The following is a 13,975-nucleotide window of genomic DNA, read 5'->3' as shown; positions in this document are numbered from 1 at the left end:
AATATATTGCATAATTGCTGAAGTTTGTATTTATCTTTTTTTTCAGAGATTGGGGAATTAATTTTCTTGAAGTTAAAATAAATGTTTAGTTGGGACATTTTGAACACTTTGTCCTGTGATTTAAAAACACACATTCCAAGGTCAAATTCATGGTAAATAAACTAACTGAGCCAAGTGAAACTGAAAATGAGAAGAATTGGTTTAGCCAAATGTTACATACGTTTGCCCCTCAGTGTCCTTTTGCTAATAAATCCAGAGTTTGCACTTCTGACACAAACCTGCCCTGAATCAGTTAGCATAATGAAGATGCTTTCATCTTAAGTAGCAAGGTCTCTCTGCCCCAGAAGCCTCCTGGCTCTCTGATAGGCTGAAACAGATTCAATTTTTTCCCAACAATGAGGCAAATGGGAGTTGCAACTGTTGTGTGGAAGACACTGGTGGAACAGAAGTGAAACAATCTAAAATTGGAAATATGATAGGTCTGTTGAGCATAAATGAGGTTTATGTTTTTTCTTGAATTTTAAAATGTCAAAAATAAACAATAATACCTAATAAATGCAAATATGTGTACAGAAAAAAATGAATGACTCAGAACAGGTTTGTGAAAAACTGCTTGCATATTTTACGTAAAATCTTATTTTCTTTATTGGCATTAATGACTCACTACAGATTTTCCTGAGTATATGTACATTTTGAGAAACCCTACCTGGGCACTAAATATATATTATTTTCCACATGAATTGTGAGCTGCAGAAATACAAGCAAATCAGGGAAAAAAGTGGGGAATACAACTACTTAATGATTAAAGTACACATGTTCAGTTTTACCTCTTTCCCTCCCTCAAGAGTTTTGAACTGTTTTATCTGGCTCAGGCTCCTATTTTTATTCATTACTTTGGAATCCTATTTAGTCAAAATTCAATTTTTACATCCTTTTGCATTTGAAGATGGTATGTGCTATTCATAGGATATTTTAGTCATTTCAGATGTGAGCTATTTATGGAAGCATTGCCTCATTTAGTCCAATGTTTTTCTTTAAAAAGATTTTTAAGTTGTTTTTTACATTAGTGGCATAATATAAGACATGCATTTTTACCATCAGGCACTTACTATCAGGCACTTCTCTAGACATTTTGTATGTATTACTTAATCATTTAACAATTTTTAATAGAATAATTATTAGCTCTGGTAAAACTCCAGTTAGTAAGACTCAGGGAGTCCACATATTTACTCCAAGTGTATTAGGTAAATCCCAAAACCCAGCTTTGAAAACACATTTATTTGACTTAAATGGCTATGCTTTCCTACTGTGACAAAAGAGAAAATTTAATGAAATGAGTATAAGGAGATTCTAGACCTAAAGTGAAGGCTGAAGATTTATAACTTTAGATAAAAAACAAAGTTAAAATGAAGCAACTTTTTTATTTTACAAATGCAAAAAGTCTGAAAAATATCCATATGGTAAATCTAAATCCTTTTAGTGGTAACAAATAACCATTGTGTGTGTGCACGTGTCCACCCATGTATGGCAATTCAGTATAAAATGTCTAATTTGATACATTTGAGGGGTTACAATCAGAAAAAAACTACAGCATCAGTTGAATGGGTCATCGAAACAGACAATTCTGAAGGGATAGTTGTAGCTCCTTTTTGCTAACCTGATGGGGGTGTTAAGGGGAGAGAGGAAAAAAATGTTATGTTTATCTGAATCATAGACCTAGTTTACTTTTGTTTTGCCTCAAAAAGGTAGCATCTGGATAAAATAAAACTTGCTGTGACGCTTCATCTTGCTAAAAGGAGAAGCATCTGGAGGAGTTGGCAAATGCTGTCCTATTCCTTCAGTGGCAACACATGCTTTTTCTGTATCATTGAGCTTTGGGATGTCAAACAATCTCGAATTTCTCTTGGTTCTCAGAATCAGATGTTATAATAACATAAGCTTGCATAGATCAACAAAGAACTTTGGTCGGAAGACCCCTTTCTCCGATGATCACCTTAAAACAATTATTTCCTTAGAGCTCAGGAAGATGGTTTGTGTCCATGTTGTAAAGACAGAGATAAGAATTTCTGAAGCTATGAACATCATTGCTCTAACTTAATACTGTGAATATATACCTAAAATTGGGTTCCACAGATTTGTGAGTAGATTTGAAAGAAGGTCATTTATGAGGTTTAAAATAATATCAATACAGGAGAATTGAGTAGTTCTGTTAACGATATTTTTATCCTCTTGTGCTAACACATAACTTCTCTGTACAGATAGACTGTGAGAGAAGTCACTTTATCCACTGATCTGGGGCAACATGACTTACACATTCTTTCATTAATTGATTTATTCATAAGGCAGCAAGTATTTACATAGTACCTACTATATTACGGGACCATGCTAATGGATAGAAATGTATATTTGAAAAAGATCTATATTATCTATGATCTAATTCCCTTCCCATTCAGGAAAGGGAAAACTAACCATATATACATAATTTCTGATTAGAATTATGAAGATGTTAATAAAGATGATCTCCAAGGTCCCTATGAAACCTGACTTCTGAACTGAGTTTAAAGGGACTTCTCTCAGGATTGAAGCAGTAAGATGAAAGTCCCTGAAATAAAAAAGGCCTTAAAGTTTTTACAGAGACCTGAGAGGGAGCTAGTGAAGGTGTAACATGATGGAGAGGGAGGCAAGGACTGTGTTATGGAATGAAGTTGGAAAGACAGTCCAATCCCATCAAGATGGGTGATTCTGGCCAGGTCAAGGCATTTGTTTTATTCTGAAAGCAGTAAGGAGCCACTGAAGTTTTTAAACAAGTGAAATTATTTGGTTTTATATTTTAAAAATATTACCATGGTTGCTGTATAGAGAATTAACTCTTTGGATCATGAACAGGCCAGGGAAATCTGTTAGAAAGCTATTTCAGTAGTAGATAAGCTATAGTGGTAGTAGTAGTGGAGATGGAAGAGGATAGGTTTGAGATAGGTTTGGGGAAAAATGGGAAGGACAGGAAAAGCATTTGCTAAGAGTGTGTGTGTGTGTGGGGGGGGGTGGGTCTCAACAAAAAGAGATGGATAAAGAAATCCCTTACATTTTGATTTCCAGAACTGGATAAAGATTTGGGGGCTCTTCAACCCTTTACACATTAGTGATAGACTAGCTATTAAGGAAGGGGAGCAGAAGAGCTTCAGGCACATAGTAGTTCTGAGTTCAAAATAGTGATTCTGAGGTGTTTAGAGCCTAAGGAGAGTAAGAGAGCTCAGAACCAAGCTCAGTGGCAGCACAGAATAGAGCAAGTGATGTGAATAGTACATCGGAGTAGTAGCCAGAGAGGTAGGAGGAGAAGCAAGGCAGGTGAGTGCCAGAAACCTGAAGAGTCAAGACTGTTTTTGATGGGTGAAGTGATCAACTATGTCAAATGCTGCAGAAATTCAAGATTAAAAAGCCTGTGTTGAAATATATTCAATTTGTTACAAAAAAAGTCATATTCCCTTTTTTGAAATATAGTAAATTTCTCATCAATATTTGCTTAATTCTAAAATAAGTGCTCACAATAGATAAAATTATGTTTTTTGCTTAGAAATTCTGGAAACACCCACCAAAACTTGATCAGAAATTAGTACAAAAAACTCTGTAATAAAGTTCTATGATAACCCTGTTTGAGAAGCAAATTTAAGCAGATTAAAAAAGAAAATATCAAACTCTTATATAACAGTACAATTTGTCAAATTTCATTTAAAAATATCATGGGGGGGAAGCACAGCCTTACTCCCTTGTTTTCTTGCTGCACAGTATGAAATAGAAATAGAAAATAATATCAGATTTCTAATGTGAGAGAATAAAAAAGAATCAAGATTTGCAATTGGAAGTAAAAGACAAATTCACCACTAGCGAGGATTTAGCTCTAAGGAAAGTAACTTAATTTTCAGTTGGAAAAACAGGTTTTTAATTATAATTTATATATGTGATTATTTTGTGAATTTTAAAAAGTATTGAATGGAGTAATAGAATTCTTGGTAATCTACTGAAAACTGGCATTTTTCCTTTGATAAGTAGGTAACCACAGCAAGATCCTGAGTTGAACCAGAAATCGAAAGCATGTTTAATTTAAAACAAAATTTGTACTTGGTAAAGAATAGAAATGATAACTTTTATTTCTATATAGTGCTGTACATAATTTATAACAACCTTAAGGCAGTTGCAACACCTGAAATTCAATAGGAAATGAAATTATTCCCCGAAGGTAGTGGAGGTTGATGTTAGAAATGAATTTAAAAATGAGTACACAAATAGTTTATACTATTATTGTGTACATTGTTCAGCTGTGACCTCATTACAAATTCCTCATTGTGTTTCTCAGAATATTACTTTAACCTCTTTGAGGATGATGCTTCTAATATATCTTATGTTACTCTTAGAATAGTATATTTTTATAACAAACATGACTAGTTGCTATTATAATAGCCCAACACATATCTTGATTCCCTTTAGTGTGGCTGAAATAGTATATCTGTTGAGAATGTTACCAAGTATAATTATTACTAAATACTACTCTTTCTGAAGAACATATGATGAAGTTGATGGGTTCAACCACTCATTTGACAAATATAGAAAGTGTCTACTATACACCAGGTACCCATCTAGATGTTAGGGATCTATTAGTGATCAAAATAAACATCCTCACCTTCATGGAGACTATGAATATTATACATATCCACTGAAAAAAAAAATGAAAAAAATCAAGAAAATAGGTGGAATAAAACTGTTAGTGTCTGATTAATCTTCTCTTTGCACAGTCTCATACAAGTATCCTATGGACTAATACTATACATATCCTATTAAAATCCATTTTCATTTAAGTACAGATAAAAAAAAATAGATCTTGTAACTTCTTTGACTCAGTGCATTACAAACTTATTCTGTGTTTGGACCTGTGATCCAAGGAAAATGATGAGCATGACTATGGGGTCCCTGCCCTCATGCATATAGTTCATAGGCTGAAGGGTAAGATACTTTGATTTCATACTCACACACATTGTGGTTAGTTTAATCAGAAAAGGCACATGAAAACTAAAAATGTGTGTTGGTACTATCACCTTAAAGTCTTGATGTAACTTCATTCATTCTTCCATACATCCCAAGTGTACCTACCTCCATCATGATCCTAATATAAACAGCTCTGAGCCCTCCTTTCCATTACTCTGATCTTTATATTCCTTTGTGCATTATTTCCTCTCATGCAAGCTTCTGTTGCTTTTATGCTTCCAGGAAATCTCTACCCTTCCCTCTGGAACTTTCTACAGTCCCGAAAAAAAAAAAAAAAAAAGCCAGCTACATTCTCAATCCCTTAAAAAAAAAAAAATGCTTCCTCTGCTTCCTTGACATTAAGTGAAACTCTGCTTTCCGTACAGCCTTCTAAAGGAGAGGTGCTTATTTTTTTTTTTTTTTTTTTTTTTAGGAGAGGTGCTTATTGTCTGACATTCCACAAGTATCAGCATGGCAGATGGGAACCAGCCATCCCTAATGATGATCTTAGATCATTCAGTTTCTATTAGAAAACCCATTTATTTGGGGCACTTGCCTATACCATCAGCTTCTCTGTTCTTCTCATGTACTTCCCATGAAGTCATTATCTTTGTCTCCATACTCTGCAAGTTTTGAAAGTTTTCTAAACAATATCTATGGACCCATCAAAAGCTTAAGATCTTAATTCTTTTCATCTTTAATCATTTTTAATAACCTTCAGCCATTTTTAATATAATAGAATCTGTGATTATAAGTCTGTAGCCTAAGCTTGCTTCTCTTCGTGAATTTGTTCCACCATTACCCACCCTGTTATCTAAGCCAATGAATGGTGTGATCTTCTCATTTATCTACCTTTTGTCTTCTCACAATCAATAATCCAGCTCCTAGATATGAAATCTAAACATTTATTTCATTTATTCACGGCCACTGCCCTAGACCTTGCCGCCATAATCACTGGATTTTGCAATGCTATTATTAAAAAATACTAAAGAGAGGAAGTCAAGTAGTTAGTAAGATTAGTTTGCACTTCTTCCCTTGTACTAAAAATAGGATTTTCTTTTCATGCCACTTTCTTATGAATTTTGGGGAACATTATCATTGTGTTTTTCAGGCAAGCCCCATATATAAATAATTACTTTCATCTGAAGTTAACTAGGGCTTTAAATATAGGAGGGAAATAATAAACTTGGGAAGATTAAATATTTTCTGAGTGTTGCTTTTCAGCACAGCTTAATCATAGGTAAGTGTCTATGAATCACTGAGCATTTGTCTTCTCCAACATTTTAACAGTAAAACTAAAACATAATTATAATGCTTGTTTTTTTGTGTGTGTGTGAGAGGCATACTGTTCAGTTTTTTACCAAGTTATTCATATCTGACTGAGCAATAACTTGAACTATAGATCAGACAATCCCAACACTCAATCTTACGTGATCAGGAATGCAAAAACATTGGTATCTGTATCAGATAATTTTAGATATTCAAATCAAAGTCAACCTAAACATTGTGGACTAAAAATTACTTTAAACCTTTTGCTAGTTAAGTTTGTGACTATATGACATTCAAAATTTTGACATGGGGTTATAATTTAGAAGATGGACAGTCATGGATTCATAAAAGACTCTGAAGAAATCAGCCTTAATCGTCAACATGTGCTGTTTCTTTTGGCAATGAGTGCAGTGCCCCCTCAGACTGTCTTAACACTCCGAGGATTGAGAACAATTGCTTTTCTATCTCAGTGGTATTATGCCACAACAAAAATGTCAACAAGTATAGACAGTTTGCCAATAACTCATTCTTCTTTATCTCCAAACACAAAATCTGTCATTAAATTTGTTTTATTGGTCTTGCAAACTTCTTGGCCTCATAAGATTTGCTTGTTTTAAGAGGATTTTTTTTGTGATTTTAAGCTTTTCTCTTTTTTAAACAAAATCCATTAATTCTGTACAGAAAAGCATCTTTTTTGTCCTTGTGCTTCTGAGGGGAAAAAAGCTCAACTGATATGTCAGAGTTTGCTGTATTTTGTTAAAAATAATGCAAGACCTTTATTGGCTTCCCAGTACTGTTTGACAGAGTTTCATAACAGAAAATTCACTATGTCCTGGAGGCAAATGGATATTCCCAATAAGAAAACCCAATTTACAGATATTCCTCATTATACTTATAATTTTTTAACTGTTTGTGCAAAACCATTGGTGCAGTAGAATACTATTTTATCATTAGCCCCAAAATAAATGGTCTCAGAGAAGTCAAAATTATTGCCCAAGGTCATAGAGCCAGAATGTGACAGAGGATGAATTGAAACCCAGGTCCCTGAACACCATATAATTTGTTTTCAGTTCTGCTGTCCAGCATTCTAATGGATTAAAGAATTTTCTAAAATCTCATCATAAACAATGCATGAATAATAAATTACTGTTTTACAAAGAAGATTAAAAAACTTCATGCAACAGCCTTTATAATTCTCTTAATGGTGTAAATAATGTAGATTATATCTAAATTTTAATTTGTTTATAGTGGTAGATATATTAAAATATTTAACAATAAGAAAATGCTTGAAGGACATAACAGAAAATTTGCAATTTTCCATTTTTACTCCAGTTATAATCTTGATCCTCTGTAATTGCCTCTATAGCAATCTTTTACAATTTAACAAGACCATATGTCTCGTTCCAAATAAGATTATGAAATTGTTAACATGTCTCATTTTATAATTATTTTCTTTTTCTGACATAACTAAAATTTGTAATTCCTTCTATAGGAAAACTAGATCTTAATCCTACACTGTTGTGTTGCTTCTATCTTGAGTGAGAGCTTTATTACAGAGATTGCAATTCATTCTGTAGCCCTCCAGGACTTGGATGATCTCTTTTTTTTTTTTAATTTTTTATTGTTATGTTAATCCCCATACATTACATCATTAGTTTTAGATATAGTGTTCCATGATTCATTGTTTGTGCATAACACCCAGTGCTCCATGCAGAACGTGCCCTCCTCAATACCCATCACCAGGCTAACCCATCCTCCCAACCCCCTCCCCTCTAGAACCCTCAGTTTGTTTTTCAGAGTCCATTGTCTCTCATGGTTCTTCTCCCCCTCCGATTTCCCCCCCTTCATTCTTCCCCTCCTGCTACATTCTTCTTCTTCTTTTTTTCTTTCTTAACATATATTGCATTATTTGTTTCAGAGGTACAGATCTGAGATTCAACAGTCTTGCACAATTCACAGCGCTTACCAGAACACATACCCTCCCCAGTGTCCATCACCCAGTCACCCCATCCCTCCCACCCCACCCCCCACTCCAGCAACCCTCAGTTTGTTTCCTGAGATTAAGAATTCCTCATATCAGTGAGGTCATATGATACATGTCTTTCTCTGTTTGACTTATTTCGCTCAGCATAATACCCTCCAGTTCCATCCACGTCGTTGCAAATGGCAAGATCTCATTCCTTTTGATGGCTGCATAATATTCCATTGTATATATATACCACATCTTCTTTATCCATTCATCTGTTGATGGACATCTTGGCTCTTTCCACAGTTTGGCTATTGTGGACATTGCTGCTATAAACATCGGGGTGCACGTAGCCTTTCGGGTCCCTACTTTTGTATCTTTGGGGTAAATACCCAGTAGTGCAATTGCTGGATCATATGGTAGCTCTATTTTCAACTTTTTGAGGAACCTCCATACTGTTTTCCAGAGTGGCTGCACCAGCTTGCATTCCCACCAACAGTGTAGGAGGGTTCCCCTTTCTCCGCATGTGGAAAATCCCAAAGACTCCACCCCAAAACTGCTAGAACTCATACAGGAATTCAGTCAAGTGGCAGGATATAAAATCAATGCACAGAAGTCAGTGGCATTCCTATACACCAACAACAAGTCAGAAGAAAGAGAAATTAAGGAGTCGATCCCATTTACAATTGCACCCAAAACCATAAGATACCTAGGAATAAATCTAACCAAAGAGGCAAAGGATCTGTACTCAGAAAACTATAAAATACTCATGAAAGAAATTGAGGAAGACACAAAGAAATGGAAAAACGTTCCATGCTCATGGATTGGAAGAACAAATATTGTGAAGATGTCAATCCTACCTAGAGCAATCTACACATTCAATGCAATCCCCATCAAAATACCATCCACTTTCTTCAAAGAAATGGAACAAATAATCCTCAAATTTGTATGGAACCAGAAAAGACCCCGCATAGCCAGAGGAATGCTGAAAAAGAAAAGCAAAGCTGGCGGCATCACAATCCCGGACTTCCAGCTCTACTACAAAGCTGTCATCATCAAGACAGTATGGTACTGGCACAAAAACAGACACATAGATCAATGGAACAGAATAGAGAGCCCAGAAATGGACCCTCAACTCTATGGTCAACTCATCTTTGACAAAGCAGGAAAGAATGTCCAATGGAAAAAAGACAGTCTCTTCAACAAATGGTGTTGGGAAAATTGGACAGCCACATGCAGAAGAATGAAACTGGACCATTTCCTTACACCACACACAAAAATAGACTCCAAATGGTTGAAAGACCTCAATGTGAGACAGGAGTCCATCAAAATCCTAAAGGAGAACACAGGCAGCAACCTCTTCGACCTCAGCCGCAGCAACTTCTTCCTAGAAACATCACCAAAGGCAAGGGAAGCAAGGGCAAAAATGAACTATTGGGACTTCATCAAGATAAAAAGCTTTTGCAAAGCAAAGGAAACAGTCAACAAAACCAAAAGACAACTGACAGAATGGGAGAAGATATTTGCAAATGACATATCAGATAAAGGGCTAGTATCCAAAATCTATAAAGAACTCATCAAACTCAACACCAAAAGAACAAAGAATCCAATCAAGAAATGGGCAGAAGACATGAACAGACATTTTTCCAAAGAAGACATCCAAATGGCCAACAGACACATGAAAAAGTGTTCAATATCGCTCGGCATCAGGGAAATCCAAATCAAAACCTCAATGAGATACCACCTCACACCAGTCAGAGTGGTAAAATATTTTAAAGTTTATTGGAATTTTCTGTTTTTACCTATTTTCTCCCAATGAAGTAACAAAATGTTACTACATAAACACACTCTAATATCACTGTGCTTCTTTTGTGAAACTCTCCAATTTTGAAAAACAATAAATGTTCTGTACAGTAAATAAATATACTACATCATATATATTTATATTTCTCTTTGACCTGGCTAGTTAATGAAATCCTTTACTTTTCTCTAGCACTCAACTGACCATACAGTTTTTCACCCATATTAGTCATCTGGATAGTTTGGAATGACTATATGTGAATAGAAATAAGATGTAATATATTCTCATTACCCATAACTTTACATTTATATTTTAATATTTAGCTAATTTGATATTCAAAGAGATTAAAGATATTTCTCCAACTGGACTTCTTGTAAAAATTAGATTACAATTTAGACAGTTTAAGTGCTTTACAGGGAAAAAGATACAAATGAAATCTTATCAATAAGTACCATTTATTACTAGATGAATGTGATTTTCTTCACTTTTTTCCTTTACAGGTACTAGTTTGTCAGGGCTTCTGAAGGTATTTCTCAGTTAGCTGTAGCATTTGAGGATAATGAAAGCTACTAAAAAATATTCTCTAGTTCACCTATAAGGTTTAAGAGAAAATTGGCCTGGTTTATGAGCATAACAAAAAATAGTGGCACCAACTGCCTGCTTCTACATTTTCTGAGACATCGCTCTAATGTAATATTGGCCTGAGAATTCCACAACATTAAATTTTACCTATTGATTGCAATTTATGTAAAATTGTATTTGGAAGTTACTTTATTTCAATTCTACTGAAGTTCTACTGTTTTGATTGCCTCTTTAGCTTTTCTTTTACTCCTATATAATTTTAGCTTCTGTATAAACTTTTACTTTTGTTTAATAAGTATTGCAATGCTTACTTTATTTACATAATTTTATATAATACACTTTCAGATTAATAAAGACTCAATAGTAAAGCCACACTTGAAATTTCAGATGCCATAAAATTTTCACCTTATTGAGATCTTCAACATCTAAAACTTGTGTATAGTTAAAGTGTACAACATATTTTGCTATATACACTGTGAAAAGATCACCATAATCAACCTAAATAATTTCTCCATTACCTTGACATAGTTACCATTGTGTGTGTGTGCATCTGCGTGTTGAAGATTTTAGATCTATCCTCTTAGCAAATTTCAAGTACACAATACAGATTAAATAACATTTATACAAATACATAGTTGTTGATATTTAATATATCTTCCTTACTTTGTCTAAATTTTATGCTTTTTGTTTTTTGTATGTGGCTTCTGGATTTTTAATTTAGCCTTTGCTATATAAATTATGCTTTGTATAATTTGGTTCTAAGTATTTTGGTAGTTAAACTGTTTTTTTTCTTTAAGATTTTTTTTTTTTTTTATTTGTCAGAGAGAGAGAGAGAGCACAAGCAGGGGGAGCAGCAGAGGGAGAGGGAGTAGCAGACTTCCCGCTGAACAGGGAGCCCGATGTGGGACTCGACCCCAGGACCCTGGGATCATGACCTGAGCCGAAGGCAGACGCTTAACGACTGAGCCACCCAGGCGTCCCAGTAGTTAAACTGTTTTTATTTCTACTAGTGTTTACTAAAAATTTACAAAATTCGTACCACTATGGCTGGAAAGTGACCTACGCTTAGTCATGCATAACTCTTAGGTTCTTTGAAGTAAGTAAAATTAGCTACCAAGAGGTCTGAGAAGGAGTAATCTCACCAGGAGAAATTCTTCTTCACATGCAGGTGTTTATTAAGTAAGCACTACCTAGTAGCGGGTAAGGAAACAACTATTATGTAGGTTGAAAAAACTATTGTGTAGGTTTGAAGTGAGTCCATGTTCCCTGTCCCTTAAGCATTGTGACTCTCTTGGAGGACACAAGAGTACTCCAGAGGCTGGAGGACTTGGTTATTTTTGCTGTTGGTATTAAGCAACCAGAGACCTGTGCAATGAGTTAAAGGATTCCTAAAGTAGAGGTTATGGGGCTTGCTGGGTGGGTTCTTATACCCCATTAATATGGGCGCGGAGAATTTTTCTACAATACTTTATCCAACTAATATATCTTGAATGCCTCTCATTTTAAAGTGAACATACAATTCTGACTTTGATTAGTATTAATTTTACTGATGAAAACTTATTTCTGATATTCATCATGCTAATTAGAAAAGTCTTGGTCAATAGCTCAGACCCTTGTAACTGTTAACTGTAACGTCCTATAATCTATGCTAAAATATTTTAAAATCCATTAACTATAACATAACAGCTAACATTGTCTTGTAAAAAATTAGAAGTAAATTTGTGGAATAATAATGACAAAAGTAGGTGTTCTTCTAAGTCAGACTCTTTTGTGCCCAGAAACCTTATTTTGCTTTCTGTTTTATGTGTTTCCCCAACATTGAATGTAGAGGAATATATACAGCTTCTGTATTTAGCCATGAAACATTCCTAGCCTTCCTCATTATCTACTCTTGTAATACCATATTCCTACCTTCAGGTTACAACTAAAAACTAGTTTGTGCAGAGTCCCTAGATTAATTTGTAATGCCTACCAAATATTTATGTAGTAAAATCTACAAGACTGAGGCAGGTATTTAATTTTGTTTTATGACCAGAAGATTCACATGCAATAATTTGCATTTCATTAGTAATATAATAAATGAAAGCACTTCTTTTTCTGCTCCCTATTAACATCATGTTTATTTTCCCCATTTGTGAATTAACTGGAGTGTGGCTAAAGTTTGCCTCTTATGTATATTTAAACAATGGAAATTAAATTTCCAACAATAGGGACATGGTTAAATACTTCCTCTATATATTTATTTTTAAGTTTTTATTTAAATTCTAGTTAGTTAACATGTAGTGTGATGTTGGTTTCAGGAGTAGAATTTAGTGATTCATCACTCACCTATAACACCCAGTGCTCATCACAAGTGCCCTCCTTAATCCCCATCACCTATTTCACCCATCCCCCACCCACCTCCCCTCAGGTAATCCTCAGTTTGTTCTCTCTAGTTAAGAGTCTCTTATGGTTTGCCTCCCTCTTTTTTTTCCCCTTCCCCTATGTTCATCTGTTTTGTTTCTTAAATTCTACATATGAATGAAATCATATGGTATTTGACTTTCTCTGACTGACTTATTTTGCTTAGCATCCCCTATTACTTTTTATGTCTAGAATTTAGCTGATTATGTAATCCATAACCCCATTAAAATGATTATCTCATGATAAAAGAAACTTTTTTAAAAAAAGATTTTATTTATTTGAGGGGTGCCTGGGTGGCTCAGTCCTTATGTATCTGCCTTCGGCTCAGGTCATGATCCCAGGATCCTGGGATTGAGCCCCGCATCGGGCTCCCTACTCGGCGGGAGGCCTGCTTATCCCTCTCCCACTCCCCCTGCTTGTGTTCCCTCTCTTGCTGTCTCTGTCAAATAAATAAATAAATTCTAAAAAAAAAAAATTTAAAAAATTTAAAAAAAGATTTTATTTATTTGAGAGAGAGAGCGTGTGCGAGAGCAAGCACCCACTAGCAGTGGGGGAAGGGGCAGAGGGAGAAGTAGAGGGAGAAGCAGACTCCCCACTGAGCAGGGAGCCCAATGCGGGGCTCTATCCCAGGACCCTGAGATCATGACCTGAGCCAAAGGCAGATGCTTAACCAATTGAGCCACTCAGGCACCCCGATAAATTGTTTAATATGATTAGTGAATAAAGCAAACCTTCAAGTTACATATATCTAGTCTTATCTCAATTTAGGGAGATAGGGAGAGAGCACTTCTTTCAGTCACAAGCTAGGGCAAACAGTTCTCAAAATGTTCTGGGGACCCTTGAGAGTTCATAAGACTTTTTCACTGCAGGGCTAGAATTACTCATAGGTAAAATTCCATTCAAAGTGCAAAACAGACCCCCATTAATTTTACGAAGAT

Source organism: Phoca vitulina, unplaced genomic scaffold (genome assembly GCF_004348235.1).
Source record: "Phoca vitulina isolate PV1807 unplaced genomic scaffold, GSC_HSeal_1.0 scaffold8, whole genome shotgun sequence".
NCBI lineage: Eukaryota > Metazoa > Chordata > Mammalia > Carnivora > Phocidae > Phoca > Phoca vitulina.
This window is presented reverse-complemented; position numbering follows the sequence as displayed.